A 14,937-nucleotide genomic window follows, 5' to 3' on the forward strand; every position below is an offset into this window, starting at 1 on the left:
CATGGTTCTGCTGGGCCAACATTATCCTAGTTAAACAACATTTGGAAGTGCTAAATTATGAACACCGCATTGTAGGAAAGATTGATAAATTGGAGAATATTGAGATCAGGGTAAAGAGGATGGTAAAAATTTTGAGATCATTTAACAGGAGGATTGGAAGATAGAAATGAGAATATTTAGCCTGGAAAAAAGATCTACCAAAGAAGAGCATTATACCTATCTTTAAATATTTGATTATTTACATTAGAGATTTTCTGCTTAAATGAAGAGACAGAACTAGGAGCAATATGTCAAATTTGGGAGGAGTCAAATTAGGCTTCATGGAAAAAAAATTGTCACATGCTTATAGCCACTTAAATGAAATGAGTTTTCTTTCCCCTTCCTTCCTTCCTTCCTTCCTTCCTTCCTTCCTTCCTTCCTTCCTTCCTTCCTTCCTTCCTTCCTTCCTTCCTTTTCCTTCCTTCCTTTTTCAACAAGGAAAGCAAAAGTAAGTGATAGATTGTTATGCATATTGTAGAGAAGACTCTTGGATTAAATGACTTCCTTTTCAATTCTACTCTTTCCCTACCTCTACCCATGCTATTTTGCAAAGCACATGCATAAGATGTTTAATAAATATATGGTTAATGACTCTGTAAATGATAAGAAAAACAGCAATATATTTTAGAATTACACATTCAAAATAGAAGAAACCTTAGAATATTCAAGTTTAAGTGCCCAATTTTACAAGTGAGGAAATTGAGGCTTTAGTAAGATGACTTGCATAAGGTAAATATCAAATCCATGAATCAAACTTAGGTTTTTGTATTTCAAATCCAAAGTTCTTCCTTCTATAATATACTGACTCTAATTAGTAATATAAATATTGAGTACTTACTAGGAATTTGATTATTTTTCCTGTGACTTGAAATTGTATTTAAAATTTTTATACTCTAAAAAGACAAATAGGCACAAAGGAATGTCCAGTCATCTGAAATCAAAGTTTATGTTGTAAAACACACTATCTTTTAGAAAAACAGCATAATGGCCTTTTAAAGACATTTGTCACTGTGATAAAGGCATTTAACTGCCATTTAGTTTAATGATTCATACTTAGACTATCACTTTACACCTTTTAAAGTTAAATTGGTGTCTCTTAATGGTATAAAATTGATGAAATTATAAATTGAGATTCCCTGTACATAGAATAAATTGAAGAGGAATAAAGGTGGTTAATTTTTTCTTCCACCTCATTCTTCATTTATGCAACAAAGGGTTTCAGCTATGCCTTGGGGACAAATATTCATTGGTACTAGATTGATAGTAGGATGATGTCAGAGTTCTAGTAACTGCTTCAGGCCTAGTAACTAAGAGAGATTAGGAGCTTTCCACTGAGGATTTAGAAATATGCATTTATCTCTAAAATGTATGTTTTGTCCAAGATTTCCTAAGATTTTATGCGTTTCCTACTATGGTTTTTTAATGTATATATATATGTATGTATGTATAATTATCCAAATATATATATATATATATATATATATATATATGTCCAATGCTTATTAATATGACAGTTGCTTAAAATTTCATCTCTGTGTTTTTTGTCTTTTCTATTAGGTAGGTAGTAAGATTCTCATGGACAGGGATAATGCCTATATTTCTTGGACTCTCCTGTAGAACTGAATTTGATAAAATTAAATTCAATAGGGATAAATGTCTTTCAAAAGGCTTACAATGGCTAGAAATATCAGTTCCTCAAGTTCAAGGAAGTGTGACTAGACAGACTAGTCTAAACAGGAGTTTGGAGTTTTAATAAACTACAACATCAGTTATTCAACTGTCTCTATATATATAATTATCCCCCCCATTCTTTTTTGAACACTTAACTATCCATCTAACTATTTTCTTTAGATATACATTAAGGGTGAATGAATATTTTGAGAGGAACTTAGATTTTAAAATATTTATTTATTTTATGGCAAAAATGGTTGTTGGTTGGTGCTCTTTGTGCTAAGAGAGGACTGAAATGGCATCTCTATGTAGAAGTCAAAATGTTGTTGCTGTCCTTCATTCTTGAAGAAGACCAGAATATCAGGGAGGCAATGCTATGACATGTACATGAATTGGATTTGAGTGAGGATATGCTATGCAAAGTCACCAGAGGTTAGAGACAGTGTGTCTGATTGTGACTGAACAGACCAATACAAACTTGGAAGGTTCTACCACACATTGGGCACAAATAGTCCATGTGAGTGTCATATGGATTGGAGATGTCTCTAAATTTGATATCTCATATTTCTTTTGAACTACTGAAATTCTGTTTTACTCATAGATACAACACAGTGACATTTTTGATGCAGGCACTAAACTGGTCAGTCCTGTGCTAAAAGTCTCTCTTGTTTCACATTGATTTCAAAATTCTTCATAGAGACCTTGAGGGTGTCCTTGTATCACTTCTTCTGACCTCTGAAGGAGTGCTTGTCTTGTGAATTTTCCATAAAATATTTTTTAAGCAAGCCTATATTTGACATTGAAACAATGCATCCAGTTCATACAAATTGGGTTCTTTACAGTAGAGTTTGAGTGCTTGGCAGTTCACCTTGAAAAAGGACCTCAGTGTCTGGTACTTTATCTTGCCAGATGATCTTCAGAATCTTCCTAAGACAATTTAAATAGAAATGATTCAGTTTTCTGGCATGACTCTGATATACTGTCCAGGTTTCACAGCATACCACAATGAGCTCAGCACAACAGGACTATAGACTTTCAGTGTGGTAGGTAATCTAATACTTCTCATCCATGATTTTTTTTCAATCTTCCAAACACTGAGCTGGCTCTGGCAATGTGTGTGTGTGTGTGTGTGTGTGTGTGTGTGTGTGTGTGTGTGTGTGTGTGTGTGTGTAAACCTCATTATCAATGTGTATATCCCTGGAAAATATACTACTTATTCACCCTATTCAAAATTTGCTTTAACTGATGGTTCCACATGGATGGTATGGTACTGGCTGATAATGGGAGCATTTTAACTACTGAATTAGATTACAATTTCATTTGCAAAACATTAATAGGATGATAAAAAATGATGGAGGATTAAGAGTGTTTCATCACAAAAGAGCAAAAGGTAATAGAAGAGAAAGTAAGTAAAAGAAATGGAACAGATATACTAAGATTATAATATATTCTTATATCATGGACAGAGGAATCACCACTGTTGGATCACATTTGAAAAACTGAAAATATCATTTAAGAAAATGAGAAAGGCAACCAAATACACACAATCACTCATAGAGTATGGTCCAGATGATGACACAGCCATATGATGTATTCCCATTGGTATGTTTTTAAGCAGGTAGGTGGTATAATATATAGACCACTGGGCCTTGAGTCAGAAAGAACTGATTTCAAATTTAGCCTTAGATAATCTATGACCCTGGGCAAGTCACTTTAGTTCTGTTTGCCTCTGTTTCTCAACTATAAAATTAAGATAAGTATATCATCTCCCTTGCAGGGTTATCATGAGGATCAAATGAGATAATATTTGTTTAAAAAACTCTAAGGACAGTGATTGGAATTTAATCAGTACTATATAAATGTTTATAAACTCTCCATTTCTTTTCTCCTTTGGAGGGCAAATTTTGCCTACTTAGATTGTACCTGCACTCAAATACACACAGTGAAAATCAATTTTGGAGGTAGGAAAGCTATAAAAATTATTTTTAAAAGGACAGAAGTCCAAAAAGAAAAAATCAAAATCAGTATTTATATAAAAAGGGTTATAAAGAAGAGATTAATATTGTCACCTATCTTTTCTGATAACATTTCTTATATAATATGTAAAATTATAGCAACTGTTTCAATTTTGATCAGAAACCTTTAGGATCTTCCCCATCCAGATTGATTTTTTTTTGGTTATGTAAAAGAGGTCATTCATTGCCTGATTTCTTTCCAAGCCTTCATCACTGAATGGACTTTGCCTCAGACCTGCTAAAGACCCTAGCTCAAAAAGCCACAGTTTTCCACTGCAACCAGGGTCTTTTCCAGTCTTTCTGATCCATATCTGATTACTGGACCTGGATAACTCTGGAGAAGAAAATGAGACTGCTGACTTTCCATAACCTTTTCCTCATTTAAATCAAATTCACTTGCATGGCATGGCATTGTTTATCTGATGTCATGGTTCTCATCAAGAATGAAGGACAAACAACAAGATCATTAAAAAGTACAACAGAAGCAATCTGAGCTGATCCTATTATTAAACAGTTATAGGATATTGTACCATATTTGGGAAATTATTGCATTATAAATAATACCAATTTCAAATATCAGAGTTTACCACTATAACATTAATTTTTCAGGTGACATTTGAATGTAAATCACAGGACACCACAATCTCAGACATAAAAATTGTAGTAGACCTAAAAGGCCATGGAATGACATATGATAGGTGAAAGTATACTGTAGTAATCAGGAGAAGGATCATATAGTTGAGATAAACAGATAATGAATGGAAGGCCAGAAGTTTGAGTGCAATGGTATGCACAGAATATTCAAGACCAAGAGAAAATTGACAGGGTGTTGGGTGGATTCTCAACAGAGAATATATGAAAGAGCATGGTTAAGAATTGTATAGATTAAGAAGACAAGAAGTGATTAAAAACTGTGCTGAATTATCCACATAGATGAGATTACTGAATCATTGAAATGTTCATAATTGTAATATACACTTAACAAGTAAACAAAGTCAATGAAAAAATAAAATTAACTTTATTGATTCTTTGGTATTTAAAAATGTTGGGGCAGCTAGATGATGTAGTGGATAGAGCATTAGCACTGGAGTCAGGAGGACTTGAGTTCAAATCTGGCCTTGGACACTTAATAATTACCTAGCTGTGTGATCTTGGAAAAGTCAGTTAACCCCACTGCCTTACAAAAACCAAAAAATAATTCTATAGGTCTAAGTCCCAGCCAATTAGTCAGAAGTTTCTTTTTCCAGTTAATAAAGCTAAACACAGATTAAGAATTACCATGTACAGAATCTTAAATTTCATTTTGATTTATATATCTTGATAGGAAAGCAATCTGAAGAATTTCAGGATATTATGGAATCTTAGAGAACATTTATCCCATGCCATACCTGAACAAGAATCCCTTCTTTAATATGTGTAACAAATACTGAACCAGTCTTTTCCTGAAAATGTCCAGGGAGTAAGAATTCATTTCCACAGTAGAAAACTCATTCAACTTTTGTATAGCAGTGATTGTTAGGAAGTTTTTTCCTGCCATCAGTCCTAAATTTGTCTCATTATAGTCTCCTTCCATTACTAGTTTGGCCCTCTCAGGGGAAGTGGAACAGAAAATTCTAACTCTCCATGACAATAACACTTCAAATACTTTAAGGCCATGATTATCCCACTCACCTCCCATCTTCTCTTCTGCAGGTTAAATATCTTTAGATCTATCACTGGATCCTCAAGTGTAGTGGCATGACTTTGAAACCCTTTACCTTCTTTGTTGTTCTCTGTGCAGTGCTCTCCAGTTTACTGATATGTTGGCCAGAACTGAACCAGAATACCCCAGATGTTGTCTGACAAAGGGAGGACTATGCCTTCCATATTTGTAAAGGTTTTGTTCATAAGATAAACTATGTGACTATAATAATATAAATATTATAGGTTGATCATTAAAAACCTTGGAAAAGTTTAGAATACCAAGTTAGTAGTTTATATTTCTTCATAAATAAGACCTGAAGCTAACTATGCCCATTTTTGGTTTGGTATCTCCAATAACCAGCACAATGCCTTTCACATCAAAAGCATTTAAATGTTTGATGATGTTTTTGAAATTTTAGAGGATAGAGATAACAGATTTTCTCTTGCCTCATTCTCCTTGACCTTTCTGCTGTGTTTATATTGGAGATTAGCATTTCCTTGAAATACTTTCCTGTACTCATTTTCAAGATATGAATACTGACAGTTTTTTTCCCTCCTACTTCTCTATATTCTTTTCTGTATCATTTGCAGACTCTCTTTTCTATCTCCTTGCTTCTTTTTTTTAGGTTTTTGCAAGGCAAATGGAGTTAAGTGGCTTGCCCAAGGCCACAGAGCTAGGTAATTATTAAGTGTCCGAGACCAGATTTGAACCCAGGTACTCCTGACTCCAAGGCAGTGCTTTATCCACTATGCCACCTAGCCACGCCATCCTTGCTTCTTAACTATTGAAATGCTTCAGAGTTTTTCCTTGACTCTTTTCTTTTCCTGTATCTCAGTTACTCCTGTGGCTTCAATTGTTACCACTATTCTGGTCAACAGGGACAAACCTATTTCTGAAAATTCAGATAATAATTTATAATTATGGACACATGCCGTCTAGTTATCCTATAACCACTACAATCTTAATATAACCTGAGGCACAATTAGTAATAGTTTCCCTCTGTTTCTCATAACTAATATCACCCATTCTTTCCTTATTCAAGATCAAAATTTCCATCCTATATTTAATTATTCCATCTTCCTCATCCTTTACATAGTGCTTAGTTCTTGTAGATTCTATCTGCTCACTATTTCTTGGATCCATGTCTTACTTAGTATTTCTAATACTACCCATTATGGCGTAATGGAAATAGTACCAGACTACATCATAGGATCATAGGATTAAGAGTTGGGAAGAACAGTAGGGTATTTTTAAACTTCAACCCTTTCATTTAATTGATTAGAAGACAAAGATTAAGTGACTTGTTCAAGGTCACAAGTTTAGAAACAGCAAGAATAAGATAAATACCCAGGTTCTTTTTCTGTAAATCCAAGACTCTTTCCACTAGAGAAAATTGACTCTATTTCTGGGTTTTAGTTTTATCATTGCTAAATTAAGATAGGTACTACATTTTTATCTAAAAGCTACAATTTCTCCAAAGGTGAAACAATGGCAATAGGAACTATTCAATTGTTCCTATACTCACTTATTAATATTCTATAGATCTAACATCCTTCAGAAGTTAGCTAAATAGCTTCTGTATCCAAGTCATGTTAGTGCAAAGACTAATAGATGGGAGAGCAGATTCAAGGTGGTGGAGTGAAGGCATGGACTCCATTGAGCTCTCCTCCAAACCATTGCAAATAACTTTTTTCCTTGGTTTTGGCTCTTAGACCAGGGAATGGGGTTAAGTGACTTGCCCAAAGTCACAGTTAGGTAATTATTAGGTTTCTGAGACCAAATTTGAACTCAGGATCTCCTGACTCCAGTGTTCTATTCTCTGTGTCACCTAACTGCCTCTGAAATACCTTTAAATCAGGATGATTCACCTTTACTTTTAAAATATTTTATTGAAGTAGTAGACAAAATATTTTGATTTGTCATTTTAGTGAGAGCTCTGTGGTAGCTCAGCTTTTTTTTGCTAAAGCATTTAGTAAAACCACAAACAGGCCACATAAAATCACCCTTCAATTGCATGCAGCCTGCTAGTGGCATTTTGGGCAACCTTGTTTTTAAATAATGATTTTAACCAAATTCTAGAGGCAGAACCCACAAAAAGACTGAGTAAAATGATTTTCTAGTCTGACAAGTTGGAAAATTCATGGGGTTAGAAATGGCCACAGTGCAGACTGGGCCACACTAGAGTGGACAAGCTCCAGATACCGATGAACAGTCTAAGGGACACCTATGACCCTGGGGACACCTGGGTCCATGATAGTGATGGTGGTGGTTTCCAGATCTCTCAGTCCAGGGATTGCCAAGGACAATTGGGAAGGTCAGCAGGTAATCTTTGCTGCACCAGAGTGAAAGGAGAGCCTAGTCCAGCACAGGCCTCAGCCCAGTCCAGGAACAGGCCTGGCGAGCAATAGGGAGCTACCCAGCAGCTGCTTCCAGAGTCCTCAGCTCACAGACAGTAAGGGGGGTGGGGGAGATTTCAGAAGTCTCTTTGTTATCCCTGAGGCAGGATTCTGTTACTTTACCCATACTCAGATCCAGGTCATAGTCTGGGACTCCAGTCTCAGGAAAAGGAGCAAAAACACAACAGAATCTACTGCCTGTCCCAGAGCAGGGACCCTCCTCACAGTTCCAGGGTTGAGGGGAATGCTTGTGGTCATCTACAGACCAGAGCACAGGCCAGGAGATCAGTCATAGTCTCTCATAAGACCTTAAAGGAATTGAGAACTTACATGTCCCTGGTGGGTATCCCCTGAAAACAGCTGAAAAAACACTCAAAACCTTGGGAGTGTGTCCTCCATCCTGAAAACAGAGTCCCACCCTTTTAGCAAAGAGTTAAAATCAAGTCATAGACTGGGGAAATGAGCAAACAACAAAAGAAAAAAATCCAACCACAGACAATTATTTTGATCCTATGGAGGATCAACTTCACACTCAGAAGATAACAAAGACAATGCATCTGCATCCAAAACTTCCAAGAAAATTATGAATTGGTCTCAGGCTAGTGGGTAGCTCAAAAAGATTTTGAAAGTCAAGTAAAGGAGGCAGAGCAAAAATTGAAAAGAGAAAAGAGAGGAATGTGGGTAAATCATGAAAACCAAGTCAGCAGCTTGGTGAAGGAAATACCAAAAATACTGACGAAAATATTTTAAAATCTAGTTTGGGTCAAATGGAAAAAGCAGTCCAAAAGGCCAATGAGAGATGAATGCCTTTAAAAGCAGAATTGACCAAATGGAAAAGGAGATACACAAACTCTCTGAAGAAAATAATTCCTTGAAATATATAATGGAGCTAAGGGAAGCTGATGAATTTGTGAGAAAACAATAAAACAAAACCAAAGGAATAAAACCTAGAAGAATATATGAAATATCTCATTGGAAAAACAATTGACCTGGAAAAAAAGATCTAGGAGAGATTAGTGAACTACCTGAAAGTTATGACCAAAGAAATAGCCTAGACATCATTTTCCAAGAAATTATACAGGAAAATTGCCCTGATACCTTAGAAACAGAGGTTAAAATAGAAATCAAAAGAATACACCAAAATCACCTCCTGAAAGAGATCCCAAAATGAAACTTTCAGCAATGTTATAGCCAATTCTAGAACTCCCAAATCAAGGAGAAAATATTACAAGCAATCAGAAGGAAACAATTCAAATATTGTGGATGTACAGTCAGAATAACACAATATTTAGCAGTTTCTACATTAAGGCATCATAGGGCTTGGAATAAAACATTCCAGAAGGCAAAAGAGCTTGGATTACAAACAAAAATCAACTACCCAGCAAAAGTGAACATTCTCTTTCACAGGGAAAAATAGACATTCAATAAAAAGGGGGACTTCCAAATTTTGTGGATGAAATGACTAGAGCTGACTAGAAAGTTTGATCTTCAAATAAAGGACACAGGTGAAGCATAGAGAGGGTGAAAGGGAAGGGCAATTCATGGATGGGAAGATGATACTGATAACTCATATGAATCTTCTCATTTATAAGGGCAGTTAGAAGGAACACATATAGCAAGATACAGGAGGGAGTTGAATTTGAAGGTATAATATATTATAAAGATGGCATTAATGAACAAGAAAGGAATGTACTGGGGGAAAGAGAAAGGAGAGCTAGAATGGGCTAAATTATTTCACATAAAAGAGCCAAGAAAAAGCTTTGCAATGGAATGGAAGAGGGGGGAGGTGAGCAGAAATAAATGAGCCTTACTTTCATCAGAACTGGATCAGAGAGTAAATAATGTACACATTCAATTGTACACAATTCAATTTATTTTACTCTAGAAGAAAATAGGAGAAAGTGATGGGCGAAAGAGAACAGGAGGGTGAGGGGAGTTAGGTGATAGAAGGGAGGGAAGATTGTGGGAGGGGGTAGACAGATGCAATATACATTTGAGGAGAGACAGGATGAAAGGAGAGATAGAATAAACTAAATGTAAGTGGGGGAATAGAATAAAAAAATACAGCTAGCAATAGTGATTGTGGAAAAAATATTGAAAAAAGCTTCTCTGATAAAGACTTCATTTCTCAAACATAGAGTAATGAGTCAAATTTGTAAAAAAGAGTCATTCCCCAACTGATGGGTGATCAAGAAATATGAAGAGTTTTCAGATGAGCTTATCAATGTAATCTGTTTAAATATATATTTTTAAAAATGTCCTACCTCACTATTGATGGGAGAAATGCAAATTGGAGCAATTCTGAGGTACTATTTTATACCTATTGGATTGGCTAATAGGACAGGAGCAAATGACAAAAACTGGAAGGGAAAATAAGACATTGATGCACTTTTGGAGGAGTTGTGAAATGATTCATCAATTCTGTAGAGCAATCTGAAACTATGTCCAAAGGGCTATAGAACCATGCCTTTTTTCTAGCAGTGCCTACCCTTTGATTTAACATCTCTTCTATATTCCAGAGAAGATGAAATATGGGAAGAAAAGAATCTATATGTATAGGGATACTTAAAGTAGTTCTTTGCTGGTGATGGGGAACTGGACATTGGGGGTGGTGCTCAGTGATTGGGGAATGGTTAAACATGGTGTGTGATTGAGATGAAATGTTATTCTATTATGGGAAATGATGAATAGGAAGCTCGGTAAAAAAAAGCAAAAACAAAAAAAATCTTGCAGGAGCAGATGCAATGGAAAATGTACACTATACAAAGTTATAGCAATATTACAGGATAATAAACTTTGAATGGCCTTCCTTTTCTCAGCAGTGCTATGACCCAAGAGAACTCTGAAGGACTTATGATAAATAATACTATCCATCCCAAAGGCAGAGTTGAAAGTTTTCATTGGTGTGAGTACTTTATTCAGTGATACAAACTGCAGAGAGAATGCTGAATTTCAGTGAGAAAACATAGATTCAATTCTGGACTTTGCCACTTTTTGTCTGCTAACCTTTGGCAGGTAGTGTAATTTCTTGCTTAATGACCAAAGCTTGGTTGGGCTAAATAATGTTTTTTGTTTTTTGTCCTTTATTTTTGAAGAAGTCCACGATATCAGGGAGGTGATGCCATGATAAGAACATGAACTGGATTTGAGTGAGGTGGTGCTGTGCTAAGTCACCAGTCTCACTTTCTCAGTCCTGAAATCTGCTGGGTGAGTTACCTTGCTGAGTTAGGGGAATGTCTACCTGAATAATGTACAGATTCCCTCAGATTGTTGAAAATCATCTTGACTTCTGTCTTGCCAGTGAACTTCAATACCTCAAAGAGTGAGTTAGGCTGATGACTTTGGGCAACTCTGCCTCATAAATTTAATTCAGAAGTCAAACATAATGCTGTGATTTCATTGTTCTTGTTTGAAAAGGAAGGATGAACAAGAATTTAAGTTTTGATCTCTTAGGTCCTCAGTTTCCTCATCAGTGAAGTGAAGGGTTTTGACTAGATCATTTCTAATTCTATGATTCTAGAATTCTTCCATGCTTTAGCAGTATGAGTGACTGTGACAAAAACCATATTACCTCATGGCCAATCTTTTAATGATAATGTTTTAATATTATACTTCAATATATTTTACTGAAATATATAAATAACATCTTTCTGATGTAAAGTTTAAAGAATTTAAGGTGTGACTTCCCTCATATCTCAAAAAAATTCATTTAATTAAGATCAATAAAAATGGCAGCTCCTGCAACCTCCAGTTACTACCTGGTCACCAATGACTGAGTAATTGGTTCCCAATCACAGTTCCTGGCAGTGCTAACCTTTGCTTGGCTCTCACCATGTTCCCCTCAGCTTCTGGGATCACCCCAGTGGTGGCTCATCTCAGAAAACCACTCCTGTCGCTGTCCCACTCTTGCGGAGGCCATGTCTGGTATCGCACTATGATGTGGTGGTCAATGACACAGGGCATGAGGAGATGGAGGAAGAGGCCACCATGGCTCACTGTGGCTCCTGGACTCTGCTGCTCACACACCTCAAGACACTATTGGTCATGAAATTGTCGTGTAATCCCTCCTTTGGAGGTGTTGAGAAAGGACATTTAATGAGGGAGGGGAATGCCCTGGATGGTCTGTGTTTTTGGATCTGTGCTCTGTCTGGCATACATTATAAAGTACTGAACCAGAGAAAAGCCGCACTGGATAGGGTCTCTGAGCTCAGATTGATAGGAAACTTTTATTTTATTTTCTAATTGAGATTTAATTTTTCCAATTACATTTTATGAACGTTTTTCAACATTCATCCACATGCATATGCATATTTTTAAGTTATATAGTTTCCTTCCATCCTCCCTTCCCACCACCCTTCACTCAGTACAGAATAGTCTGGTGGTTGTTGTACATACACATATGTGTTTAATATGTTTACAGATTAGTCATTTTCTGTATGAGGAATTAGGATTAAGGGAAAAGAAAGAAAACCATGAGATAGGAAAGAAAAACAAAGAGAAAGAGAAAATTTTAAAAAAGTGAATGTAGTGTTCATTCAAATTCTGTAAATTTTTTTCCTTTTATTTTGTTTTTCTTCCTCTAGATGTGGACAGCATTGTTCATAGCAGGTCTCCTAAGGTTGTTCTAGCTCTTGGCACTGTAAGAGGAGATGCATCCATTAAGGTTGATCAATTCACAATGCTATTAATCTGTACTATGTTCTCTTGGTTCTGCCCAATAGGAAACTTTATAAGCAGAAGATTCAGGAGGAAATCTTGACCATGACTCTCTTAAATGTTTGAGTGGCTGTGGATGATCTTATGGAACCAAACTCAGACTACACTGGAAAACATCTTGCTAGTGGTATTGTTTTAGAAGAAGAAAGAAGAGTGGATGCTGACAGTTTTGTGCTAACCATCAGAACATTTCTGAGAGAAATGATTCTAAATGGATTGGGAATGTATCTAACACATCATCTAGGAGGCTCATATTTTGGCTTGACACAGTCTCTGGAGAAATTAGGTTTTGTTGTGGAGGTTGAAGACAGGAACTCCACCTTGAATTGCCAAAGATTCTATTAATTTTAGCATTTTGAAAAAGCAAATGTCTCACAATCCATTTTATCATTCAGCTTTCTCAAAGAAGCAATCTGCCTTAGGCCAAACCAGTTACCATTTTTAGTTAGCACATATTAATTTAAGAGTGGAAGAAATTGTTAATGAGAACACTAATCTTAACACTCATGTGAAAGAAACTGTCAAAGGATATTCTACTAAATCTCCTTCCACTGAGTCAAAAGTTTTATGTTTCCAAATCGTAAACATCAAGTTTAGTAGGAATCACTTCTGGATTAGATTCAGGTATCATCTGTTCACAAAGGCTTTCTATGACACTACCATCTAAGGTTCAAGGACAGCTAATCACAATTGTCAAAGACTTGCAGAAAGCCAGTATTGTAAAGACAGGTTATGGTGTTCAGTATGATTATTTGGACACCTGTCAGATCACTCCTTCTCTTGAGACTCATTTGCTTCATTGACTTTTCTTTGCTCAACAAATAAATGGTACCACTGATTATGTAAGAAATAGCCACCAAGGTATAATAGCTGGAATCCATGTCAGTCTTCAGGTCAGTGGCAAACCTTTATTTATCATTAATTGAACAGAGGACTATATTGGGTTTTTGATTGATGGCCTTACCACATTGGGCACCGGTGAGCCATGTATACCAGCTGAGTGGAGTTCCATGTTGGTGTCTCTGGCCTAATAATGCTAATAACAGTCTTACTATTTGAGGTTACAAGGAATTTCAGTCTCCAATTTTTCTGGCTAGGAATGGAAAAAGTTGATTCCAGAAAGACCAGTTAGAATTACTAAAAATGATCTCCGAAGTTCTCTGGACACTTTGAATCATGATTAAGTCAACATGGCAATTTTAGAAAAGGTTCTTCCAGAACCTTTGACCAAGTTTACTGAATGTCAAGAACTAATGAACAGACTGAAAATAGAAGCCAGTTGTGAAATGTCTGATTCTTCAACAATAGGAAATAGAAGTTTAATGAGATGAAACCCCTTAGCATTGAAAAGACCTTGATTATTTGATTATTAGAGATGTTTCCCAGTCCCATGAAGTTCCAGAGAATGTATATTCCAGTCACTCAGAGATAATTGGAACTACTAGTTGAATATCTGCTGCCATTGTTAATCATATGAGATTTGAAAAGACTACTAAGCAAAAAAGAGAAATCTGTAGATAACTTGTCTCTAAGTGATTAATATGTAAGTGACATAGACTTCAAAAGATATAAATCAGAATTTTATTTATAGAAGCATTTCCGAAGTTGCTGAAACAATTTCTTAAAGTACTATACATAAACTAATGAAAATATTCCTGACAGCTATCAAAGAGTAATGTATATACTTTATGAGAACTAAAAAGTATCCATTCAAGTAGCTTGAATTATGGTTTTGAAGAAGTAGTTGAGAAGAAACTATTCAAGAAAATTGGGTAGACTTTTATGAATCATTGCAGCAAGAAGCGAACAATTAATATGATATCAATATTATTGAGAAATAGCTGCTTTGGAAGACTTTCTTTTTGATCAAACAATTGTACCAAAGGACTGAAGATTAATTAAACGTATAAACTTAACAGAATTATGCTGGACTGAAAATAACTAATGAAACATTGGATCTTAAGAAACTTGTTTCTCTTAACTATTCAAAAGATTTTATTTTTCTTCTCATTTTTTTCTTTGTTTAAGAGAATTAGGGTTAAGTGAGAAAGAAAGAATCAGTGCTTGAATTGATAAAGGGGGAAAAAAGAAAAGAAAAGAAAAAAAGATAATGTACCATTATTCTTCAATATGAAGAGATGAGAAAAAATGTGACTCAGAAAAACTAATGGCTTTTTCTGTTTCCGTATTCCCTACAGAGGAAAATGTGAATATGCATAAAAGTAGATGTTCAAGGACAGTAATTTTCAAACTTTTCTGTGCCATGGATCCCTTTGACAGTCTGGTGAAAACTACAACCCTTTTCTGAGAATTTTTAAAAATACATAAATATATAGATGGCAAGAAAACAAATCATTCTGCAATACAGTTATCCATCAAAATACTTTAAGAAAAGTTTTAAAGACCCTAGGTTAAG

The 14,937-nt window shown here is 35.5% G+C and overlaps 1 pseudogene; it reads left to right on the forward strand.

Annotated features, from left to right (window-relative positions):
• Window positions 1-11,637: 11,637 nt before the first annotated feature.
• Window positions 11,638-14,112, forward strand: LOC141499352 (5-taurinomethyluridine-[tRNA] synthase subunit MTO1, mitochondrial pseudogene; annotated as a pseudogene).
• The last annotated feature ends 825 nt before the right edge of the window (window positions 14,113-14,937 follow it).

The sequence above is a fragment of the Macrotis lagotis genome, chromosome X (assembly GCF_037893015.1).
Source record: "Macrotis lagotis isolate mMagLag1 chromosome X, bilby.v1.9.chrom.fasta, whole genome shotgun sequence".
Taxonomy (NCBI): Eukaryota; Metazoa; Chordata; class Mammalia; order Peramelemorphia; family Peramelidae; genus Macrotis; species Macrotis lagotis.